The 19817-nt window shown below is 32.6% G+C and overlaps 1 protein-coding gene across 1 annotated transcript in view; it reads left to right on the plus strand.

Moving 5' to 3' along the window:
* Window positions 1-19817, plus strand: part of LOC147072910 (protein amalgam-like) — a 1013334-nt gene that overhangs the window by 55889 nt on the left and 937628 nt on the right. The gene's annotated exons all lie outside the window — the stretch shown is intronic.

Genomic DNA, 19817 nt, shown 5'->3' on the forward strand with positions numbered 1-19817 from the left:
TTTTAACTGTTTAGACGGCTAACTTATTGTAATTTTTACAATAAGTGCTAATACTTCGATACAAAAATTGAAAAACTATCTTCTATAGCTGCCAATTACGGCCTATAGCAGTATTGTGTATAGAATAGACGCACTGAGAGTCTTCGTGTAAATGGAAACTGAGGTATTTGATTTACTTAGATGTCTCTAATATTGATTACACTCTACGTTAAGTTGGATTATTTAGAAGTCATAGCCAGCCTCTTGCAGTTTGGTGTAGCGTAGAACTGGAGACGCCCAAGGCTGATATCTCTAGCAGGGATTTGCATATAATTAGCATCTACCCTGCGCCCGCGGTGCATGTGGCTACGGCACTGCGCTTTCTATTGTTGAATGCGCGTCGTATGCAAATGGTGCGGTGATGATCTAGTGGCGGTCGTAGACGTGATAGTTATCCTACGCTAATCATGCAGCAATCTGAGCTTTCTCAAAGAACAGCTGTGCTTTCGAAATACACGTTTCAGTATTAAAAGCTTGTTAAAAACATTACTCCAATGATAATGTGGTAGCTTTTAATTCATTTATGAAACAATAATTATACCCTTAACAAAATATAGTGATTATTTATCTTCAAGAAACGGTATTATAATATCGTTTAAAATAATACACGTGGTGGCGCTTTTTGCAGTGGACTGTATAATTTGAAGGTGATGGTGGATGGTGGATCTAAGGGAGGGCAATTTAACAGGATGCCAAACACTGGCCTTTTCTGATGTTGATCACTCGCGCGGTAGGGCTTGTTGGGTTACCCGGTGCGCGGCACTTGACGGTACACAGTTGATGGATGATATGTGTGGTGGGTGAATGATGATGATAGATTGTATGATTGATGGACGCGATGTTCACTCAAACTGTAATAGGCTTAGTGCAACGAAGGTCGAACATATATATTTTGAGTTAACTTTTGAATCACGCTGTAGGTAGGAAGCGACGGTAAAGTATAACAACTTGCCCACGTCCGCTTGCTGTACATCACTTGAGCTAACTGAATGTTATTTGCATCACGGCCAATCATGACCCGTGACTGCCGGTCACTTGGTCTTGTGACAATAATACTGGGATTTGAGGGACGTGGGAAGAAAGGATTACGGCCACCACAATTTGGCGCAACCAACACGTATTGAGTAAATAATATTAATTATTAATCTTCGTCATTTGAGATTAGTTTGTTGATTGCTTGAGAATTCTTAAGATGTTATTTTATTTTATATACCTATTTTTGTCTTTCTCTCTAAAATTTTATTATAGAACCCAGACTTATCAATTGAATAAATGTATAGTAAATATCTCATATTTTCAAAATTCTCATTAAATATGCGATTGTAAATAATTCTACATACAACTCATTAAGTTTTAACATATAATATGATTTCATCAAAAAATAATAATTTTACTGTACGTTTTTAGTGATTAAAGGACAGGTCATTCAAATTATTATGTAGTTTATTTTCATACAACACAATTACAAGTATCACAAAAAAAGCTTCATACCAATTTTCATAACCAACATATTATTATTGTTCTTTACATATGGTATCGTTTATCACGAATCTTACGTTGATTTATATTGATCAGAGATGGTCACTTCATATGTTCAAAAAATACAATTTGAAATTTAAGCCTGAAGCTTCAAATGAATGAAAGAAAAACAAAATATTCAAAGTGTCCAAAGGTTTCCGAAGAAAAAAGGCCTCTCAACGAAAACCAAAACAATTCTACAATTATAAAGCTCTCCCGAACCGGTGTTAACCCATTGGAGATGATCGGCGCCAATTTGACGGCGCTGTTGATTATGTGATTCTGGACAATTGGCGTGAATTTGACTAAATTTATTTTTAGATATTTCTTAAAACCCAACAAATCTACCTACATATTATTTTAAGTAAAACAACCAAAGTTTCAAATAATAAAAAGTTAAAGCAGTTTTACTAAATTCTTGACAAAATGTACTGTAAAATTTTATTGGCAGTTGGTCCACTTTTTTTCTCCTTTGAAGTCTGTATGCTATGTGTTAAGATCGGGCTCAGAATAATAATGGAGACATAGTGAACAGGATGACAGAAAAATTAATATATTTGAAAGTAGAGTTTTAAAAATGATCTTTGGGGCTGTTAAGACAGCTGTATAAACTTGATAGGGATGAAAAGTTATCGTCGGGATATTATTGTATATAAGTTATAAGGGAAAAATTCAATCTTATTCTATCGTACACTCTTTCCAACTATGCCTTGGCCATTGTAATGTTCAATGTATTTGCTTCAAACATTGGTGCAGTTGGTTTGAACGGGCGGATGTACCATTACATTTCCGCAGTTTCTTTGCCTCTACGTCTACAGTTTAACCTATCAAGTCCCAGAAGAAAATAAGTGTGTAAAAAATATTATTTCATTTAAAACAATCGACTGGGGCTAGTATAATGAGTTTAAAGTGCAGCGTGTAAACACGTTCATTTTTTATGGCCCATATTTGGAGCGCGATTATAGGATCATCGGAGTATCTCTACTTCTTGATATTGTTTTTCCTCCCAGATATTCCGTTTCCTACTTAATTCATTGTCCTCCAAAGTCCAGCGTGCAGTGCCCGGTGGCAGTTTCTCATTGGGCACCATTGAGAAAGCTGCGTAGTCACATCTATTCATTCTTTCCTGTCTGCTGCGAAATCACCTTGGATAACTTAAGCAAAGCTCTTTATAGACTTACGGCGTGAGTTTACCGTTCTATCTCCCAACTATAATACGGATATCTTTCATCAAGAATTTGAGCTGTACAATTTACGGTTATCCGGTGGTGCGACATGAACAGTTCCATACAGGATATGGGTATTCACAGGCGGAAAAAGACAGTGATAGAGTAGTTTTTCTTAGTCGGTCTGGCACCCCAAATTCTTTTAGCTAACTTTTTAAAAATGTTATTTCTTGTTACGACTTTAATTTTTACATTTTAGCAGTAGGCCTTGAATGCCTTTGTGAGCTGTCCAATGTGACTCCTAACTAAAGCTAACCAAAACTGATATGACTAGACTGCGATAAGTAGGATTTAAGAATGCATGACCTTAGCAACCGGAAAACGTTGGCGCTGGATTATTAAGGATGGTAAAAGTTTTGCGCGGAGGCCAAGATTCACAAAGGTTATACTATCATGATGAGGATAAGACAAATGTTTGTTTACTTATGACAGCATACGAACTGTTTTCTAAATATTTTGTATAAATTGGTTCAATATGATAAAAATATTTTTTCTACATGTCATGGTAATACAATACGGTAAAGTTAATCGTATTATAATAAATCAACGAAACAACTCAAACAAGGCACGTTGACAAACTAGGGGTAGAGGGGTAGTATGTTTATTATTTTAGTGAAAGAGTTTCCAGGAAATGCGTTGCTTTGTATAGAAACGAACAAGAGAACATGAAATATGCATATATTCAAGTATTCGTGAATGAATATTAAACATTACAAACATTATATTATAATATTATATATGAGGCTTTGCACAATAATTATGGACTGACTAATGATTTTCTATAAACTCATACATCGTCTTGGAATACTTCAAAATTAGCCGAATTTATTATTGACGTTCTTGTACCTATAAATACATTCATATTATTTTTTAATAACGTACTTTTTTATTCAATGAATAATTCACAAGTTTTAAGAATGTTACATTCTAATTTTGAACATACATAATTTTGAAAACACTTCTGAAAACATATATTATAATCGATAGAAAAAATCTTTTTGAAAGAAGTAAGACCACTATATAGTAGCTTAATTTAGAAAGCATTTCAGAAAGTACTATACGAACCATTAGTTAAAAATTGTCGTAACTAAGTATGGTACCTTTAGCATAGGTCTATGTGCGCGGGCGCGAAACCCGAGAGACGCAGGTTCGATTCCTGCGGGGTGTCTTACTTTTTTCATTTTCATTTTCTATATATAAGTGTTTTCAAAATTATGTATATTCATATTATTTTTTGATGAAAATTGATTAAGTACACACAAGGTTTAAAAATATTATATTTTTTATTATAAAAATCATATCATGGACCATGTGGGATTCAAACTCACGTTTTTTACTTTTCGGGTAAGCACTCTTATCTTTTAAGCCATCAATCTATAGGTATTATGCTATGTTTCATTTGAATTATTATTCATACTTATGCTACTGTGTTGATGATCTTACTGGTGAACTCACATGATTTCATTCCGTTTATTAATTAAAATAACACATAATAATATTATTATGTACTACTTACTGAACATATTAGAACATGAAATGAAAATATAATTAATATTAAATTCTACAGGTTTTTTTATAAAAGGTTTGTCGATAGCTATTTCGGTTGTAACACCATTATCAAGACTATTCAGATAGGCCGTTTGCCTTTGCTTAAATACTATACGTGTATAGATAGAGACAGAATACATTTTCTTATTCGTTCCAGCAATATTATGAATTTTTTTCCGAATTAAAAGCGGAGTTTATAAAATAACATGTGGCACATGTAGTCTATGCTACATTGGTCAATCTGGCAGGTCAATAAAAACTCGTTTTGAAGAGCACCTCCGGTCTTTTAGGAATGGTAAAACAGATTGTCAGTTTGCTAAACATTTGATATCAAACTCGCATAGCATCAGTAACAATGAAACGCCACAATGTTTGCATATATGTAATAAGGGTCTAAAATTAAATTTACTTGAACAGTTGGAAATTAATCGCGAATTATCCAAAAGTAATCACATAATTAATGAAAATTTGGTAATGTATTCGTCGCCACTATTAAATATAATCTAAACACACGATTAAGACAATTATACTAATAATATTTTAATTGATTAATAATGTCAATAAATAACCATCGAACACTGTAATTTTGATAAATTTTGAAAATTTCGATATCCAATTTAAAAAACCCACTTAGGGTTTACAAAGTATTAATAATATTACAATTAATAATAATGGAAAAAAATTCATAATATTGCTAGAACGAATAAGAAAATGTATTCTGTCTCTATCTATACACGTATAGTATTTAAGCAAAGGCAAACGGCCTATCTGAATAGTCTTGATAATGGTGTTACAACCGAAATAGCTATCGGCAAACCTTTTATAAAAAAAAACCTGTAGAATTTAATATTAATTATATTTTCATTTCTTGTAAAATGGAATTCTACCAAGTAAATGCTAACTCAATTAATAATATTAGAACATACTTACTATTACATATATTACACATATTTACGTATTATTATGTAATAATAACTGAATTAATAAAATAATATTGGTAACAAGGACCGGTTTTATCCGATTTAATAGATCATCCCAATGAATCTCTGATACGAAATATAATATTATATTCTTACAACTATTTATACTTATAAAGTTAAACATGAAAGTTATTATATTGAAGAAATTAACACTAATAATTCTCGAAAAATGTTGTTGTGTATGACAAATAATTCATTAATTAAGTTTACACAATTTCATAAGACATATTATAAAAGAGTATTTACGTTAGATTACGAACGGTTAATTAACTATGATGCCGTAGGTATCAAGTTTGAATCCTGGGTCTGATGAATACACATTTTGTTATCAATGTGTGTTTGGAGTCAGATTATGGACCTAATAGGTTGAGCAAGAGGCTAACAGCCATTTCTCGTAAAAACGAAAACCTTCACTCTGTCGAGGCCCATAATAATAATATGATCTTTTTAGGATCGGAAATGGGTAAAAAATAGATCTTTTAATAAATAATTGTAAAAGAAATTTCTGATTCTTAACAATTATAATAATAACAAGATAAAAAGAACTTTTTAAATTCCACGTTTTTAAATTTTCTGTTGAATCATATAAACTTGACAACTCTATGTATTAATAAAAACTTTTTATTCCACTTGATAGAAATACTGAACACATTATAGAATACAGAAATGTTATTTTGACATTTTATATTGATTTTCATAGTAACGCACGTATATATTAATAATTTAGTTGCTAGGACCCACTTAGCAACAAACAATTGTGAGTAGTAAATATTACTTTTAACGATTTTTTTCCGAAACATACAAAACAGAATTAACTGAAAATGAATTCAATTCTACTAAAAGATGGCCAAAAGTATTGAAATAATGCATTGTCGCCGTGTTCTGATATATTCTAAAAGTTCAAAATGTCTAGCTAGTCGGGAAGTTAGTTAAAAATCTTGGACAAATAAGAAAAAAAATTGTACCGGGCAAACAAGAGCACGAGCTAATAAAAACGTGGTAAAATGATAACTTAGCTAATTATTTTTTTATGAAGATTAAACTAATTACATATTTACATAATAACCATCTTAATAATGGTAGGTAATGTACATTTTACACTCCATCTGCGAGCAAAAATGACAGGTTGCCTTTATATAATATTAAATATATAAAATAATATATTCTGAATAGTTTGCTAAAATATGATTTATTTCGATAAAATCTAACAATGTAAGAAAATATACCTTGACAGAATATTTGAGGTAGGTAGATGCGACATGGATGGATTTTAGCTTTCAGTTACCTTACGTTCGGTTGCGACGGCCTAAGGGCTACACTTTCCATCTACAATTTTGAACCAGACAATGTAAACTTTGTTATGTCATTTATATACTCAAATATATGGAAAGCTTTTACTGAAGGTGAGCACTCTGAAAAAATACTTTTTTTTACGATAATGAAGAAATATTAATCTGAAATCAATATTATTATTTCTCGTAAAAACAAAACCACACCCACGATAGCCGCGTGGCGCCGGTCTATAGTGTCGAGGGTCCCAGGTTCGAATCCTGGGTCTGGCAAGTACACATATTGTTTTTCAATTTGTGTGTGAGTCAGAGTATGGACCTAATAGGTTGAGCAAGTGGCTGACATCCATTTCTCGTAAAAATAAAATCTGTTAATACAAACCTCCACTCTGTGGGGGCCCATATGATCCTATTAGGATCGGACATGGTCGAAAGGAAAAAAAAAAACAAAAATCTGTTAATGCAAATCTCTACTCTGTGGAGAAATATGAAAAGTTATTTCGAGACCATTATTGGTTGCTAGGGGACTGAGGTCCTAGCAACAAAATTATTAATATATACGTGCGTTACTATGGAAATCAATATGACATTTCAGTATTATTTCTATCAAGTACAAATTTTTTTGATCGTTTAAGCTAGTCAACTCAAGTTTATATGATTCAACAGAAAATCTTAAAACGTTGTATATAAAAAGTTCTTTTTATCTTGTAATTATTTTCATTTCAGAATTATTTTTATATAATAGTAAATAAAATGAAACATAATACGTAGTACTTAGGCTTTTATTTCACATAATTTACATAATGTACAAGTATATATACAACAGGCCACAAGGCCTAATGACAATAGTGTAGTTAGTAATTAATAGTAGTGAAACAATCACAAACACACAATCTTTGAGAAAATGTCATAGACAATATTATATTGTTCTCTATTCGGGAACGAACCCGGAGACCCCGGGAAATGTTAATCAGGGCAATTTGATTATTGTGATCAATAACTACAACAATATTTGATTAATGTATTAAGTAACGAACTTAAGACAAGAAACTAATTAGATTTTTGTATTTTACTTGTTCGGTGGGCAATATGATTTAAGTGTTACCTACAAAGCATAAAAAACTAACCATAAGTGCGAGTGAGAAAGCATTCGGCACGCTTATATATCAGTAATATGTGTGAGAGTAAGATAGAATTTCTACGGCTGAATTAAATATTTTCTCTAAACGTCGCCGGCAATAATATTGATTTGAATGAATACATTCATTTAAAACTGCAAGCACGTGTTGCTGAAATTTATTGTTTTTGTGTTAAATATAAAGTAGGTGGTGATTATTTGTAGTTAATTTATTATATGATAGCAGTTAACCGTCTCGAGTAAGGAAGAATCCGGGTTAAACTTACATACGTGTCAAGAATACGTTGTACGTCTAATACTGAAAACTGCTCTCGGTTTATGCATTTACGCTCATTTAATGTTGGTGTATTACACACACTATTGCACGTGAATAATGCGTGCTTAATTTTTGTAGGACACTCACACATTCAAAAACCCTGCTTCAACGTGCGGCGTATTGAATATAGCCAATCGGTATTCTATTTATTATCTGTTCTGTGAGTAAAACATAATATAATGAACAATAAATAGGTGCCGACTAGCTAATAATACGAACTCTTATCTCGGTCATGACGTTTCTCGAGTATCACTCAACCTAGAAATTCCCATCCTCCGGTGAAATACCATACCTTGTGTGGATGGAAGAACAGAAGTTATATATAATCAGGTGGGCGCCAACTCCAAATCTAGAGTAATAAATAGTATGGAACAGGAGCAAATAAAAGAGCGGTTAAAATTCAACAAAGGAGGTTATATTATGACATTTCCCAGTTTGAAAGCTGATATACGTTCGCCTCGCACATACGTAACATGGTTTGCATTTAAAAGTGGGATCAAACAAACTGATAAAGCATGCTGCTATTGCAACCTTGCGGAAAGGCATGAATAAATAACAATATAAAAGGAACGGCACAGCTTACTAATCCAGGAACATGGTTGATGCGGATGGCTGAGGTATTCGCCGACGTATTTGACGGAATTTGACGTATTGCCTTCTCGTTCGAATGTCCGCCATCATGTCAAAAGGTATCAATTTGAGGACCGACTCGGGTACGTCCGTCCTGTCCCGAAGTCCACACGTAAGCGCCATACAAAAAAACTATCGTTTTCTTAATACTATTTTAATTGAAGCGTCTAATTACAAAAAGTGACAAGTCCACAATTCAATATTTTCGTTTTAAACAATGTTTTTATGTTTCAAGCTTCAATTATTTGTTTCAACGTGAGATTATTTTTTCCGTTGTATTCTATGTCAAAATTATAACCAAATGGCGATTTAAACTCTTAAATGTAATAAATATAGGCAAAATAAAATTGGACGTAGCGCTATTTGTACTTCACTTTTTTATTTACTCCGCATAAAGCACATATTTCCGTGGCACTGTCATGAGTTTACCAGATGCTAAAGCATGGGAGACGCCCTTTTCAATATTGAACGTTCCCTTATTGCAGGGGGGGTCAAACTGCGGCCCGCCGGGTACTTTTTTGCGGCCCGCCATCATTAATTAATTGTACTTCTGTTTGCGAATATTTAAAAAAAAATATTGACAATAGATTAAAATTTGCTTAGCAATAGTACGCGATCCATTTTCAATAGCTATCGATAGTGTACCGACAGAGCAACTTGAGAATATTGATCTGCTGTGTGACACTGATTTGAGAGAATTGCATCGTCGCAAAGAAATCTCCATATTTTACAATGCCCTTAATTCAGACAAATTTGACCAACTTAAAGATTATGCAAGAAAAATGTTCGTTGTTTTTGGATCAACCTATATTTTATGTGAACAAACATTTTCGATCATGAACCTCAATAAAAATTCTTTACGATCAAATATCTGCGATGCCCGTTTACAAGCAGTTTTGAGAATATCAACTACAAAATTTACACCTGAATTTAAAAAAATGTTAAAAAAACGTACGACAGTTTTATTCTTCTCATTAATTTTTTTGTAATGTTTATTTTTCGTGATAATAGTGTGTATCTAAAAATGATATTTTACTTGCGGCCCGCCGCTCATTTTGAATTCTTGAATTTGGCCCTTCATCCAAAAAGTTTGCCGCCCCCTGCCTTATTGGTTGACTTAAACACGCGCGAAATCAACCAAGCCTTGACTTGGCGCTTTTTGTAATACATTGATACTTAAAATATTTTTTTCGAAGGGTTATGTCGCGTTTTGGAATTTATAGATCAATACATATTGTGTAAAATTATACAAAGAATACGTGTGTATTTTTTTCTCGATTTTGACCAAATGTGGACTTGTCACTTTTTGGAATTAGACGCCTCAATTAATCTGTCTCATTCGCCAATCAACAAACATTTTGCCACTTCCTTTGCGCTCGGCCACCATCTTAGTCCATAGACGATTTCGGTGTTGCCAGCCTAGGATCCGCGAATGTCACAAGTGTGGCATTCTCTTTTTAATCTTTTATACCTATACAACAAAATATTTAATAGTGAAATTAAATGTATATTGCGCAACGTTGACAAAGCTTATGTCTTGAAAGAAATCCGGTTCATTTAAGATAGGATGTCTAGTGAGAATACGTTCAAAGTCACGGCAGGTGTTGGAAATTGCGAGCAAAACTGATCAGATAAAACTCGTAAATTCAACACTAAGCGTGTATACGAAGGCATATTATACATTATATCTATAATATGGTTAGCATTTCTGAGTTATCCTGGTTTTCAAAAACCCCATAATAATAATAATAATATTTCAAAGCTGCTAGATGCTAGGTATATTAAAAAACTTTCAGATTACGACATATAAAGAAAATCAATCTAAAGTTTTCGTGAGTGTATATTTGATGTTAAAATATAACTCCTCAGTTTTAATTACCTACTATTTATACTTGGTATTATAAAACTAAGTAACCAATAAAATAATTCAACTTCATGAAAAAATTTGGCGAGTCTCGTTATTGAGGGATGAGACCACTGTGATTGGGGATGACCAGAAGGTGTGGAAGATGAAGAGTCGTCAGGAAGAAAGATGAGATGTCGAGATTTTGTGGTTGCTCCGATGGATGGAGAAGCGAGTTTTATTTGCAGCGTAAACATTCGGTACAAGAGTATTTATATGATAGTACTGTTCCGAGGTCCGAGTCTCGGTGGAACAGAATGCAGTGCGGAGCGACTGACACGAAGCTTACTGATCGGACTGAGATTAAGATTGATACTAATAGGTATTTAGATTAACTCATCAACTATAACATATTATTAACTATAACTATAATTATATGTATAAATATTCGGTAAATTGCGAGTCATTGCTGATAAAGTTTGCAATTGGGAAATCTGCTGGCCTCCGCATTATTTCACTTCGAACTTTCGATTCCATCGAAGAATGTCACGCGTGTAGAATATGCTGACTGTAGATGCGACGATTGTGCGATAGTTTAAATGACTTGATAATTATTATACTGTCGAAATAGGGTAAGAGCTACTATTATGGGCCAGCTTCAATTATTGGCCACTTGCAGATAAAATCTAGTTTTTTAAGATATTAAATCAACATTGCCATCTGTTAAGTTATTAAAAAATCTCGTCAATTATTCCTCCGTTGGTAAAACAGATAATTGTTACTTTTAGCATTATAAAACAACCTCAAAACCGCATTTGTATCTGACAGTTCGAGCGAAACCGTGAAATAAGTGCGATTTGTTGTAAATTGTACAAGGATATGACTTCTGTTAAAAGGTATGTTAAACATTTAATATCATACAAAATGCTAATCCAATTGACAAGTATCTATGTATTTGATTTATGTATACATCATTAGACATATATTTTGGAAAAAATATGTGGGTAGGTATATTATGATGGTGGCCAATAACTGATTCCAAAATACGTCGATTTTCCTTTATCGGCCGGCCTTGCTAATAATAGAATATGTGACTAATTAGTAAAGTATTACATTTATTTTTATTAGGTAAATAGTGTTTTAAGAGTATTATTAATCATCTTTGTTTTTATTATATTTCTCCGACATTCGTAGATAAATATTGGCCACCTGGCCCATAATTGTAGCTTTGATGGCCGATAATAGAAACTTTTTTCTTGATTGTTCCAGAATAAAAATGCATCAAAATAAACGAATGAAATATAGTCAAGAACTGAAGAATTAAAGAAGCAATAGAGTATATGAAAGACCATAGTGAAGAGTCTTTGCGTTCAGTAACAAGAAGATTTGAAATACCAAGAAGCACACTAAAATTCAAAACTAAAATTCCCTCCGCAAAAATCCTCAACTGAAACTTGAATGATTCTCATTTATCCTTTATGCTACGTCAAGATGTTTGTTATTTCTATTAGCTAGGTATTAGATTTCTTTTGAATTTTTGAAATCAATTTTCAACAAGCTCTGCGTATTTAATTAAATATGCCTATCTCACTGTAACTCAATGTGAACGTGTTCTTTGTATTTTTAAGTAATATGTTACGTATGTCTAATAAAATGACGATAAAGTTGCATTAGGTACATGATTGAACACTTAATAATGATGTGTGATCATAATATTACATAAACTATTTTTTAATTTTTGTTTAAATAATGTTATTACAGCAATTTCGGGGTGGCCAATAATTGCATCTTTTGGTGGCCAATAATTGAAAAAAGTGCCCAATAATTGTAGATTTCTGCCTTTTTTTTTGATTATTTTTTTTAAGATGTAAAATATTTTTTTTTAAATGTTCTGATAATTGATTATTATAAATAAATAAACAATTTAACACACAATATTTTTTTATTTCACCTTCCTAATGATATCTGTCCACAAAAAATTAACAAAGTTGAAAAAATCCTTAACTGGCCAATAATTGTAGCTCTTCCCCTAATGCTGACAAGGCCCACAGTTATTGACCGCTACACAAATAATTATTTATATAAGACAAAATGAATAAATAAACTGATTATCGACTGGATCAAGACGCGCGCTCGTGTACCAGTATCTCACTCTATCACTACATAGCCTTTATAAGCACTTTATCTATACCTACGTAATGATTTGTTACAAGTGGGTTATTCGATAACGATTGGGTGTAGGCGCGCACCCCTTTACTTGCACCTCACTTTATCATTTCACCATTGCTTTGCTATTTGACTTATTTACAGTGTCACTAGATTTAAAAATCAGCCAAGTCCATAATGGATGAATATGAGAAAAGCTTTTTGTTTTATCAAGTACATAGTAACAAGGGTGAAAGTTTATATTATTTTTGTGATTTTACCGAAGCTTTGACTGCGACGCGCTGTCATATCGCCTCTTCTCTTCCAGAAGAGGATCCGTCGATCAGGTCCTCACTTCTATTCTGTTAAATAATTTTGCCTAGCTCTTCCGTCTTACCCACCGCCAGGACACCCTTCAATTCGTCGACATTCTCATAGATATCTGCAATTCGCAGCTTACTCTGTGAAGTTCATATTTAGGGCATTGTAGTGCTATATGTACAATGTCCTCTAAAACATTACATTCATCGCAGAGTTTCGATTCGCTTCATTCCATGAGGGCATCAAATCTTTTGCCCATGGTGTGCCCTGTTTTTAGCCTCAGTATTAACTTAAGCTCATTTCTCGTCAAAGAAGACTCTACAAACCAAGCAGTTCTTCAACAATTCACAAAAAATAAAAAATACCTAAAGGTGGACTTGGCTGATTTTGAAATCTAGCTTCTTAAATTACTATGTTTTCGACCTATGTTTTATCTATATTGGTCTAGTAGTTTTTGAGTTAAAACAGAAGGAACAGGATGGGATAGTACAATTTTATTATTATTCTAAGTACTGTAGATGTCAAGGCCCACTACACTCAAGCCGCTGCATAATAATGTATGTAAATCATAGCGATAGTTAATGCTGATAATTTGAATGCAATATTTAAAAAAAATATTATTATCAAAATTAAATATTTAATAAGAAAAACAAACGGTTACAATGATTACAAATATGTATAAAATTATGTGTGCTTCATTCAACAAAAACAAAAAAGCACTATTTTTATCAGATCGCCCATAGCATGTCTAAACTATTTATTTATTTAAAAAAAAAACACAATGAGTGCATACCAAATTAATAATTCAAGACGTTAGCAACATGACATTCAGAATAATAATAATTACAAGATAAAAAGAACACGTTTTTAAATTTTCTGTTGAATCATATAAACTTGACTTGACTAGCTTAAACGATCAAAAAAATTTGTACTTGACATGTCATATTGATTTACAAAGTAACGCACGTATATATTAATAATTTAGTTGCTAGGACCCCAGACCCCTAGCAACCAATAATGGTGTCGAAATAACCTTTCATACAAAACAGAATTAACTGAAAATGAATTCAATTCTACTTTAAGATGGCTAAAAGTATTAAAAAAATGCATTGGTGTCGTGTTATGATATATTCTAAAAGTTTCAAATGTCTAGCTAATCGGGCAGTTAGTTAAAAATCGATTGCAAGATTTGTACCGGACAAAGATCCACCGGACAAATAAGAATACGAGCTAAGAAAAACGTTGTAAAAGTAGAGGTAAATTAACTTAGTAAAAAAAACAAAGAAAGAAACAAAGCATAAAATATTTTATAGAAAAGAAATTAAATAAAAAACAACAATAATTTAAAAAAAAATACAAATTAAAAAAAAATTAGAATTTTAAAAACAAAATATATAATGCATCACTAAAAATGTATATTTCTCTAGGGAATACATTGACCAGCCACACAGCCCTCGCTATTGGTGCCTGGTGAGCCTGTCGTGAGGAAATAGGTGTCACCAAAAATAGGTCGTGTGGCCCACGCATGTGGTCGGCATAGGCAGGATTTAATTTTTTTTTTTAACTAACCATAAAAGCACTATCTGCAAATTGTTGTCTTAGTTTAATGAAAACATAAAGTTTAGTGTGCACTATTTATATCGGATCTTGACAGCCTACCTCCACCCTTCTTCACTGACCGGATTGGCCTCACCCACAAGTGATTCTAATTAAATTCTCTATTAAAACCTCAACAATCTTAGTTAAAAACAAGAAAGGAATATTCACTAGAATAGTTTTATTCTCTCAATAAATTGAAGGTGTGATTACTATTATGATCGTAGTGATAATATTATAGAAATGAATTTCGAAAATATACGACCGCACAAATACAGTGCGCGATAAATCTAAATATCCAAAAGTGTGTTTGCAAGCACAACGTATATTAGCAAATATTACTGTAGAGCGAATTTTGGCTCGTTGCCTATTCCGTGTACGTTGAATTTTCCATAGAGGACAAGTGCGATCCAAAAACTCTACGACAAATGATTAAGATTATGCAGTATGCACTTTTGGCAGCATTTTCCAACCTTTATTGATGCGTTTTCAGCTGTATATTGATACCAACGTGTGACAAATCACTTGCAAAAAGCATGGATGATGGTAAAATTACACTATAACAGTTTCGTTACCCATACATATCTAATCTACTTATAATTAAATAAAAACATCTTTCGAAATATTTCTTTTTGATCGGCGTTTTGACACATCTTCCACAGCTTATAGGTAGATTATATTGTTGGGATCAATTTAATATCTCTATATTTAAAAAAAATGGGATAAAACGTTTCTAAAATAACGAAGTTTTAAACAATCAATTCATGGGTGGGAAAGTAGTCTCATAGTATCGATGGAGTGGTGAAGTGGCGTGAAAGTAGAGAAAGGCACGCCAATATCCAATAACAGTTTTCGATTGCGCAGGCTTAGTCGGAGCTAATAACGATAAAATTGAATCACGAGTCCGATAAGTGTTCAGATAGCAGTGGTGGGGTGCTGAGGTGAGATATGAGTATAGGTATGCGCGCCTATATTCTACCGTTGTCTATTCATTAATGTTAAAAAAAAAATACGAATTGAATCATTCTATTACTTTCATCAGACGTCACGATCTATAGTATTACAACACAAACAAAGACCTCTCCAAATCAAACCGCCCCACACGACACTCGGTTTTAATCGAGCGATCGCAAGGTCCTTCATTTGATGTGAAGTTTGGTGCGAAAATATCTGAGGATTTGAGGTAGGTGGAAAAAAGCGACTATAAATACATATATTTGAATAAAATGCTGTAATAGATATGGATAAAAAACTAAGTATAAAAAAATTACTACCTACGTAAATTTCAATATACGATTAATGATTCCTACCTTTAATAAAGTAGCATATTATAATTTTATTTTAACGAAATTTAAGCAGTCTTTATTCTACATAGTTATTTTAATTAGAGTTATTTATATTTTGTCGCATATCTGATATTCTTATATAATCATTGTTCGTATACCAACACACACATTACAATATATTTTGTTTCCGAGCATAATGAGCTGTAGGTATAGGATCATCTTTCGGTTTTCTGAAAATATGTCGGGAATATGTAGGTTTTCTTTATTTGATGATGGTTATTAGTTTCTTTGAAATATAATAGCATCGAGATTACCAAAAAGGGCATAACTGGAAATTTACAACTTTATGTGAGACATTTTGAGATTTACATTTTCTTGGTTTCATCAGTGAAAGGCATGAGTTTGAATTATAATTATATAGTATTCAGTATTGAATAAAAACTATCTCGAATTCGTGTTATTGAGTAATTACCATTTGAAAGTTAGACATGCCCTCTAAAATCGGACACTATGCTATTTTATTTGTGCATTTTATATTTGTTCTATATATAGGATAACCATGATTATTTTATTCTAGCATACATATTTTATTTTACAACTTTTTATTAGCTCGTGTTCTTGTTTGTCCGGTGGTTGTTTGTCCAGTATAAATCTTTCGGTTTATCGGTTTCAACTAACTCCCCGACTAGCTAGACATTTAAAACTTTTAAATTAAATCAGAACACGATGCCAATGCATTCTTTTAATACTTTTAGTCATTTTTAAGCAGAATTGAATTCATTTTCAGTTAATTCTGTTTTGTATGGAAAGCTATTTTAGAAAAATCCGTAAAAAGTAAAAGACTATTATTTGTTGCTAAGGGGGTGGTCCTAGCAAATAAATTATTAATATATACGTGCGTTACTATGGAAATCAAAATGAAATGTCAAAATGACATTTCAGTATTTTATATTTGTTTGTTTTTTATTTACTTCATATCAAGTACAAGTTTGAGCATATTGAGCATAATAATTCAACAGAAAATTTAAAAACGTTATAAGTATATAAAAAGTTCTTTTTATCTTGTAATTATTTTATATATACACATAAACCATTGTTAACTTCTAAATTATCGAAATAAAAGCTTTTGGCAACAACCCTTCAATATGTTATTAATATTAATTTAATCGCAAACGCATGACGTCATAGATAAATTTGGTAAAAAATTACAGTTTTCTATAAATCTTGTTAGTAATATCAATATCGCTATTTAACTACAAAGCTGGTTGCTGTTCGAAATTTAAAACACAGTGTAGTTATATAATCCGAATTTTAATAGTGAATGAACATATTATCAATATCTGTTTTCGGTATTACAATAATAATATTTTAAATACCGATATTCGTTAAAAACATGGAATGGAATTCTACCCTATATCAAAATTAGAGTTTTTGCGGTAAAATTAAATATGTGATGGATTTTTTGTTATTATTTCACCTCAATCGGGTGACTCAATCATTTGAGATATATTATTTTCAATTTGTTTGCTTTGTTAATACCGAAATTACCGGTATTATAGATTTTAAAACCGGTATTACGGTATCCATGAATAGCGGGAATTCAGTTTTCAGAATACCGATATTACAGTCCTTAGGTGGGTCGATAACAAAAGCACTGAAGAGAAAGAGAGTGAAAGATGTGAGTTTGTATCACACTTCATTAATTTTTTTGTACACATATTTTAATAGGCATATTTCTAAGATTTAAAAAAATGTACTTACTTATGTATATAATACATCAGTTGCGAAGGGTGAAGGTAGGCTGTGAAGAACCGACATAAATAGTGCGCACTACATTTTGACTACAAATTAATTGTAGGTAGTGTTGGTTTGTTTTAAAAATTCAATTAAACTCTGCGTAAATCAAGCCATTATGACATTAAATCAAACAATATTTTAGATATTTTATTGACAGAAGAATTTTTATATACATTATGGTAAGGTTTAGATAGGGGTAACATGAATTTAATAAAACTAACTTTGCAATAATTTGTACTTTTAATTCAATGAAAACAAGTATAGCTGACAAAGTGTTCACGATTTTTGTCGGATCTCCACAGCTTACCTCCACTATGGTGGTTTAGTTTAGACAGAGTTTAATTGAATTTTTAAAATTAACCAGCATTATCTGCAATTTGCATTCTTAGTTCAATGAAAATAAATAAGTATGACTGACAAAGTTTAGTGCGTACTATTTTATTTCGGATGTTTAAGCCTACAGCCCTAAATTCACTCTTCAACACTAATATATTACGATGTGACATTAGTCATACAATTAACACAATCTGCTGAAATTGGGTAATTACTGCTACCGGTATCATATATTTATATGTTCATTATTAAATTGTATAACGGTTGATATATAAGTAATTTCGCATATACACCCAAAGCAAGAGTTTTATTTCGAAATAACTCCACCGGAATAGTTAATATGCGTACTTCGTGAAATGTATGTATGCTCAAATAAGTGCTCAAATTTTGATTTAAATCCCAAGTCAAACTTTGAGCCATTCCGTTCCCTGGCGATGTGGAACTTCCATAACTAATGAAACGTATCAAATTGTTCAAAAAGCTCTCTGACCTTTAACCCGGCCGTATGCTGCGAACGATTCAAAGTTGCGAGTTTACCAGAAAATGTGATAGATTTGCTGATCCTTTCGATTCTCGAACATATCGCATCAATCAAAGTTTTTTTCATATGTTGAAGAAGTACCTAATATGCAAAGTTACGTCGAGATTTATTGCCAACGCTTTTTTACATGTTCGATAAAAGAATGTTGTTGTTCTTGCAGACATTTTTGGGACATTATAACGTGGCCTAGTTTCAAAATGTGTTGAATGGAATCATATTAGTGTAAAGACTATATTTTTTTAATATAACACCGATAAAAAAGACATTATACATACTTCTACAACATTATATTAACGCTTTCGCTGCTGAATAGATAATGAGATTTTAATTGCCCCCTTTAAAATGCACGTTAATTACATCGATCGGCCGCCTGGTCATTACGCACCGTGTGCGTCTTCCGCGTCCAAAGTATTAATTGAATGCTGTATTTAAGAAAAGTTTACAGGTCACAATAATTGTGTTTTAGTCAGAAACATTAAATACGCAAAGAAAACCAACGTATTGTGTAATAGCACCTGTCCTGATACAGATTTACCTCTGATTAGCGACCGACAAAACATCGAGAGCGTCAACAGCTTCAAGTACCTGGCGGTGCACATCATGGGAGATAGCATTTTGCAGAAAGAGCTTGCTATCCGAATGGGAATGACTGGAGCAACATTCAACTCGATGCTGAATGTATGGGACTCACGATTGTACTCGGTCAAAACCAAATGCCGCCTATTCAACGCTTGAATTTTGACGGTGCTGCTTTACGGTAGCGAATCATGGCACCTTACGAAGGCTCAGAGCAACCGTATACTGAGCTTCTAAAACAGATGTTTGCGACGAATACTGGGTGTGCGATGGTATGACTTTAGGCGCAACGAGGAGATAAGAGAATCAACACGCTGAAAGTGAAGAGGCGACGTTGGACCTGGCTCGGCCTAGCTTGCTTGTTCTTCAAGCCGACCGGATTCTGGCGTCCTGGAAGGCCGCTAAATTCAATCTACAGAGTGTATACGGCGGAGCTACGGGATGCTGGTTTGACCTGGAACGAAGCAAGAAGACTGGCGAGCGACAAAGATTCTTGGAGGCGTTGCTTAGTGTCCATATGCTCCAGTTAAGGGGCGGATATGGCCAAAGAAGAAGAAGAAGAATTAAATAAATCTCTTATCGTTTATTTAGTTAAAAATTTTAAAAAAGCTACCTTATAATAAAATTGTTTATTTAGGTAATATGAAGATTTTTGAAACTTACGTAATTCTTTTTTAAAATTTGTTCTGTAACAT

Source organism: Rhyacophila brunnea, unplaced genomic scaffold (genome assembly GCF_057557595.1).
Source record: "Rhyacophila brunnea isolate RB1 unplaced genomic scaffold, BYU_Rbru_1.0 scaffold_19, whole genome shotgun sequence".
In the NCBI taxonomy this organism is placed as follows: Eukaryota; Metazoa; Arthropoda; class Insecta; order Trichoptera; family Rhyacophilidae; genus Rhyacophila; species Rhyacophila brunnea.